The following is a 7,973-nucleotide window of genomic DNA, read 5'->3' as shown; positions in this document are numbered from 1 at the left end:
CCTCCCTGGTGGTTTTTAGACATGTAGTTCGCTGACCCCAGTATAGAGGACTCGACTTGCCATCCTTTGCATCTCTGCTTCTCAGAGGATGTGTTTTTCCCTCCTACCTCTTGCAGCTTTGAGACTGAGTCCCTCACATTCTCCCTGTGTCCACGCAGCCCCCCTGGACACTCGCTGTTCTCTTGTATGCCATCATCTGGGGCTATCACAAGCCCTGTCCTCACCGGCTGCAAGGGCCCGAAGGACCGCTGTCTTCACTGCTGTGGACACCATCCGTTCGCTCCAATGCCAAGAGCCATGGGAACTGTGGGAAAGGTGGCAGGAGGCAACCCAGGCTGTCCTGGCCACACTGTGAGTTTTGCATTTGCCATGTTTTTTTTCTATCTCGTCTCTCAATTAATGAATTACCTTCTAGGGTGGCTCTCTGAAAATTTTTGTCTAAGGAAAATGACCTGGGATGCTGATCTGGAAATGTAATTTTCAGAATTATATTTGGTCCAGTTGCTCCAAGAAGAATAAGAGTCCCTCAGGGGCACATTAAGATGGCATCCTCTGCTAGGCCCCTCTTGGGCCCTTCTTCCAAGGCCCCCTCTGGGCAGGGTTCTTCTGGAACCTGGAGGTAAAGGGAGCAGAAAGACCTGCCTTTCTTCTAGCTCACGGAGAAATGGTCTTAAAGTCCAGTGTGGGCTCAGACCAGCCATGCACAGGACTCCCAGACAGGAAGGAAGAAGGGAGTCAGGGCACACAGAGACACAGGGAGAGGCTCCCCGGCACATCAACATCTGGTCCCACACTGCTGCAAGCTGATCAGGGCTCCCCAACCCCTTCGGTGGCCCCTATCCAAGCTATCTTGCAGCAAAGGGGAGCTGGCTTTCTGCCAGAAGAAGAAAGCTGGAGGCTGCCTTTCAGAAAGGGATCTTGTAGCCAAGGAAGCAAAAAAGAAATGAGGGAGCTCCAGCCATGCTGTAGGGGTGAGTGCTCACAGGCCTCCCCAAAGAGCCAAGTACCCCTCACTCTGGGTCCACTAGCAAAGGACAGGACTAAGGTGCTGGTGTACAGGCCCCTCCTGGCCAGGGCTGAGTAAGGCCCTACAAAAGTGAAGGCGTGGGGCGCCTGGGTGGCTCAGTCGTTAAGCGTCTGCCTTCGGCTCAGGTCATGCTCCCAGGGTCCTGGGATCGAGCCCCGCATCGGGCTCCCCGCTCTGTGGGAGGCCTGCTTCTCCCTCTCCCACTCCCCCTGCTTGTGTTCCCTCTCTCGCTGTCTCTGTCAAATAAATAAAATAAAATCTTAAAAAAAAAAAACAAAACTGAGGGCTTACCCCAGACCTCTTGCCTCTGATCGGACGGTGGAAGCTCATTTCTGGAGAGACCAACCAAGTGATGGCTCAGATTCTGAAGCCATACTCTGATGATTCCCCAAATTCAATCAATGAAATTGATTTCACTGAAATCAATAGGCTGCTTCCCTCCATTCTACATAGATGGAGGCCCCTTCGCTTATCATTTATTCGTCAGGGGCAGGGAATTTCGAGTGTTTCTGTCTTGCTTCTCCACACCATGGCAGCCATATTCACTTCGTTCCCCCAATTTTTTTACTGTAGTAAAATACACAGAACATAAAATTTGCCATCTTTACTATTTTTGAGTGTACACCTCAGTGGTATTCCGTCCATTCACATTGTTGTACAACCATCCCCACCATCCATCTCCAGAACACTTTTCATCTTGTAAAACATACTCTGTACCCATTAAACAATAGCTCCCCATTCCCCCTCTCCCTGGCCCTTGCAAACCACCGTTCTTTCTGTCTCTACGATGTTGACGACTCTGAGTACCTCCTATAAGTGGAATCATACAGTATTTGTTGACTTCTGGCTTCTTTCACTTAGCATAGTGCCCTCAAGATTCACCCCTGTCGTAGCATGAATTAGAATGTTCTTCCCCTTTAAGACTGAAGAAGATTCCACTGTATTTGTACCACATCGTGCTTATCTGTTCATCCACCCATGGGCACTTGGGTGGTTTCCACATGTCAGCTATTGTGAATGCTGCTGCTTGAACATGGTGTACAAATGCTTCTTTGAGACCTGTTTTCAATTATTCCACCCCAAAGTGGAATTGTTGGATCATATGGTAATTCTGTTTTTAATGTTTTGAGGAGCCACTATTCTGTTTCCACAGCAGCTGTCCCATTTTACATTCCCACCGACAGCGCACAAGGGTTCCAATTTCTCCACATCCTTACTAACATTTGTTATTTTCTGAGGATTGTTTTTGATAGTAGCCATTTGAATGGGTGTGAGATGGTATCTCATAGTGGTTTAGACTTGCATTTCCTTAGTGATTAATGACGTTGAACATCTTTCATGTGCTTATTGGCCATTTGTATATCTTTGAAGAAATGTCTATTCAAGTCCTTTGCCTATTTCTGAATTAGGTTGATGTTGTTGTTGATGTTGAGTTTCAGGAATTCTCTATATATTCTGGATATTAATCTCTTACCAGACATATGATTTACAAATATTTTCTCCTGTTCTGTGGGTTGCCTTTTTACCCTGCTGATAGTGTTTTTTGATGGAAAAAAAATTTTTTTTGTAATTTTCGTGAAATCCAGTTCTTCTTTTGCTGCCTGTGCCTTTGGTGTCATATGCAAGTCATCACTGCCAAATCCAATGTCATGAAGTTTTTGCCCTGTGTTTCTTCTAAGAATTTTATAGTTTTAGGTCTTACGTTTAGGTCTTTGAGCCATTTGAAGTTAATTTTTATTAGCACTTTGTAGTTTTCATTGTAGTCTTTCACCTCGTTGATTCTTATCTTTGATGCTACTGTAAATTGTTTCCATAATTGTTTCTATAATTTCCTTTTGTTTCCATAATTTCCTTTTCAGATTGTTTATTGTTGGCATATAGAAATGCAACTGACTTTTGTGTGTTGACTTTGTATCCTGCTACTTTGCTGAATTCATATATAAGTTCTAACAGGTTTGGGGGTTTTTTGGGGGGTTTTTTTGTGGAATCTTTAGGATAGCTGCTACTATACTAAGAGCTGAAATTGACCAAAATTAACCATCCAAGCCTTCCTCTGGAAGTTGCAAGACGGTCTTATTCAATAGACTCCAGGGTTCTAAAATAGTGAGATCAGACAGATTCTTCCAGTGCAAGTGTTGTCTAGCTGGGGAGACAGATGCCTGGTGCTTCCTGCTCCACCATCTTCTCAGAATCCTCAATGGTACATTCACTCTTGGGTCTCCTGCCCTCTCACCCAATGCCCTATCATGCCTTTATATGTATGATCTCCAGATTCCAGGCTTTACCACCTGCATGGATGTTAAAACCACTGATAAGGTTGTGAATTCTGCTCAGCGGTGAATCTCGGATTCCCATTAGTCTAAGAGAACCAAAGACCCACCTCTTTAAATCCTCCTCCTCACATTTTTTTTTAAGATTTTATTTATTCATGAGAGACAGAGAGAGTGAGAGAGAGAAGCAGAGGGAGAAGCAGGCTCCCAAGAGCAGGGAGCCCAATGTGGTACTCGATCCCGGGACCCTGGGATCATGACCTGAGCCAAAGGCAGACGCTCAACCATCTGAGCCACCCAGGCGCCCTCCTCCTCACCTTTTTGCAATCAGGTATCTTTTTTACATTTTTGCCCAATTCCCTACCAATGTGATCAAAATCCCAAGAAAAGGAGAGGGGTCTTCATGCCGTATGTATATGTATACCCATGTGTGGGACACAAGCACCTGCTTTTCAAATGCCCAAAACCACAGAAAAAAATTTTTTTTCATTTTTGAAAGTCAAATCCGGTTGACAAATTTCCCAAAACCCTCTTAAGTTAACTACAAACAACAGGAATGCTTGGAAGATTCTTGGTAGACATTAAGCTTTCCAAGAATGTGAACAAGAAAAACCAGCACATGAGCACGCATGTGTGGTGCCTGCAAACCTGGAGCAGGTCCTCCGACCACCACTAGTGGAAGGAAGAAGTGGTGACATTTCACTTCCCACCTCTCCTCTCGCTGCCTCTCACTCTGCGCGATACTGATCTCATTTGTGGACTAATTCATGCCAGGTTGATGTGAGGCGAGACTGTAGCCCCTTCACCCAGGAGAGGACTGCAGCTTGACTGGGCTGCTGAAACCAGGCCTTTGCAGGAAATAGGTTCCTCCTGACTCTCCTCCCCTACATTGTAAATGCCAGGAAGAAAGGACCCACAGGGGAGTGGGTGACTCTCACAATCGTGGCTGGCCAATTCCTCACTTGCCTGAGAGTTCCCAGAGGAAATGCAAACAAATCAGACCACACTTGGCTGCTGGCCAATGAATCTTTGAACTTCTTCAATAAAAAGTCTTTAAAACTTTGGTTCTGACCCAAATCTTTTCCTGCAGCATAAAAACCGCTAGGCCTCAAGTCTCTGTGTTTAGGGAAACAGTGTGTCTGTGGCATTTGAATAAGGGTGTTTATCTCAGAGGTGGTTCCTTGAGTTCCACCAGGTTCTATAAAAAGCTCACTGTGCCTCACTTTCAGTGTTCAAACCTTCCTGAATATTTGGTGTGTTTCCCTCCACCCCTTACCTGTCGGGTGTATCTACTTGTGACTGTTCCTAACTCTGTCCTCTTTCTTGTAAGCCCCCTGTTGTGCTTTATAAAAGGGCCCAGAGGTTGCTGAATTTCCACTGAAACCAGGACAAGAGAAAAAATTCTCCAGCAGGAGGTGTTTAAAAGGTATTGGTCGGGGCACCTGGGTGGCTCAGTCGGTTAAGCATCTGCCTTCGGAACAGGTCTTGATCCCAGGGTCCTGGGATTGGGTCCCATGTCGGGCTCCCTGCTCAGCAGGGAGCCTGCTTCTCCCTCTGCCTGCCTCTCTCTCTGACAAATAAATAAATACAATCTTCTAAAAAGAGAGAGAGATTCTCCCTCTCCCTCAGCCCCTCCCCCCACTCATGTGTGCATACTCTCTCCCTCTGAAATAAATAAATAAATCTCTAAAAAATAAATAAAAGATTTGGTCACTGGTATTCACTATCCAAAGTGGTCCTGGAACTTTGACTATTACAAAAAATAAATAAATTTAAAGAATTGGTGAAATATAAGATGTCATGTAGTTCTTTTATGCTAAATTGCACATCAGGTTTTTGGGTTTTTTTTTCCCATCCCCCCTTTGTTGCTGCTTACTTCCACAGCAGGTAACACAGCAGGTACCTGCCCTCCAAAGCCAAATCTCCTGCCCTTATAAACAGATGTCTGAGGAGGAGGGAGAACCAGGTCTTCCAGATCTAGACATTCCTCTTAGCCCCACGCATCCTCCAAATCAATACCCTTACTGCCGCCACTTCCGTACCTTCCTAGAAATGATACTGAGTCCACTTGGAGCCTTAGAGAGGAAGTCTGGAGGAAGTGAGCTGCCAGCAAACCACTAAGCAGTGATTTCTTAACCTACTCTAGCACTAATTTGCCTACACAACATGGACACTCAAACAGCAGCCGAACCCTCCCCAGTGTGCACCCTGAATACTGCGCTTGAACCTCCTCAACCTGAAATCTGCCTGTGCCAAACCCATAGCACATCTGGGAATCAAAGGCATCAAGAAAGTTCCCCAGAGAATCCCAAGTAGCTGGAAAAGGAGAGCAGGAGAGGATTCCAGACTCAAGGAAAGAAGAATCACAGATCGTACCCTAGGAATACTTTTTAAGAACACTGGAGTGTTAGCAATAATTGTTAACCCATTTCCGTAATTATGCCCTTAATTAACACCTTCATAGAGTCGGGCCCAAACTGTTCATTTTCACCTGAATGACTTTTAGTGACAATTGATACGAACCAACTCCATTTCGGAATTAATTTTCTTTTATGGCACATTTCCAGATGTGTCATAGGACATTAGGTGTTATAAAATAGTGTTTTCTGTTATTCTTAGAGTGTCAGTATAAATTTATATGTACTTAAATGTACTGGGTCTAGTATTTTAGGGCAGCACCAAATCATTTATAATGAGGTACGTCACTAACTAGAGAAAAAGAGGTTCTAAAGAGGTCTGCTGCTCGCTTCCCTATTAGGCATCCTTTCTTTTTGGACTGGTGGCAACACACATCATCTCCTCCCCCACCAAACAGATTCACTTTAGCCACCCATAAAACAATCTCAATCTCATAGTCTATCATAATGTTTGTGGATTAAATGTGATACTTGACCTCATTTTGTTTAATTTTCATGTTTTTCTTGCCATTATATTTATCTATTTACATAGAAACTTCTAAAATTGGCCAGAACTCTGATGGAGCACACAAACTATGAGAGCAGATGAAATAACATATTCACAGATTATTTATGATGTTGTAACCTTCTAAAGTGCTGTGAAGTCAACCCCTCATATAAAAATAATATTACTGGTGCTAGTATTTATGGCAAGTCATAAATGAATGTGTTGGATGCCTGTTTTGGCTAATGGCAGCTTTTAAGGCTTTGGAAGAGTCCTTCACTGTAGCCACTTTGTTTGACATTATTTTTTCCTCTGGGGAATTTCTGGGTGGCTATTTAAGAGGAGGCTGACCCTGGAGGGAGGTGGCCAGGGCTGCATATAAGGGGGTGTGGTCACTGTCACTTGCCTGGGTAAAGAGTCATTTCTTAGGTTGTAGCATGTCCCATCTTGGGCTGCCTTGACTCTCACACATTGCTGATGGGAATGTAAAATGGTGTGGCCACTGTGGTAAACTGTGGTAGTTCCTCAAAAAGTTCAACATGGAGTTACCATATGACCCAGCAATCCCACTCCTAGATATATACCCAAGAGAACTGAAAACATATTATCATAAAAATCTGTACACTAATGTTCACAGTAGCACTCATAACAGCCAAAATGTGGGGTGCCTCGTTGGCTCAGTCAGTTAAGTTCAGGTCGTGATCTCAGGGTCGTGAGATTGAGCCCTGAGACGGGCTCTGTGCTGGACGTGGAGCCTGCTTAAGAGTCTTTCTCTTCCTCTCCCTCTGCCCCTCCCCACCCCCTACTCATGCCCGCTCTCTCTCAAAAAAATAAAAATTAAAATAAAATAAAAAAAATAAAACATAATTGCCAAAAAGTAGAAGCAATCCAAAAGTCCATAAATGGAAGGGGATAAACAAAATGTGGTATATCCATACAAAGGAATACTATCTGACCATAAAAAGGAAGGAAGTATTGTTAAATGCTACAGTATGAACGAACCTTGATTACATTATGCTAAGTGAAAGAAGCCAGACACAAAAGGCCACATACAGTATGATGCCATTTTTATAAGATATCCAGAAGTGGTAAATCCATAGACAAGAAAGAACATTAGTGGTTGCCAGAGGCTGGGGAGAGGGGAAATTGGGAGAGCTAATAGACACAGGGTTTCCTTTTGGGTTGATGGAAATTATATAGTGATGATGACTGTACAACATAGTTAATAGACCAAAAAACACTGAATTGTACACCTTAAAATGATGGGTTTTATGTTATGTGAATTATATCTCAATTAAAAACTGCCAAAATCAAAGGAATATATTATAGTCTTCACAGAATAATATCAACAATTTCAAACTTAATAACTACAAAATGCAATTCTGAAGATGACTGCAGGCAATTTTAAGAAAAAAATTAATAAGATATATCTTCTAATGCATTCTTCAGAAAAACACCTCTGTTTTTTGGACAGAATAGGTGCTGAAGTTTTGAGAACAGAAATTGCTAAGAAATGTGAATATATTACAAGAAAAATAATTCTGCTTATGTTATTTTTTAAAATGATCATATAATCAATATAAAGACATTAACTTTTGCTTTAATGTAAATAGTTGTTTTCCAAAAATTTTTTGGAAACAGCTTTTTAATTATCTATTATATTAATCCACCAATATAATAAGCCAATTTGTTGACCAATGAGTATTTCAAAAATTTTATAATTTAAATTATATATAAAGCACTCATTCACTTTCAAAAGTATCTCAGTTTCCACT

The sequence above is a fragment of the Zalophus californianus genome, chromosome 6, assembly GCF_009762305.2.
Source record: "Zalophus californianus isolate mZalCal1 chromosome 6, mZalCal1.pri.v2, whole genome shotgun sequence".
Lineage (NCBI taxonomy): Eukaryota > Metazoa > Chordata > Mammalia > Carnivora > Otariidae > Zalophus > Zalophus californianus.
The sequence above is the reverse complement of the archived record's forward strand: the minus strand, read 5'-3'. Positions refer to the sequence as shown.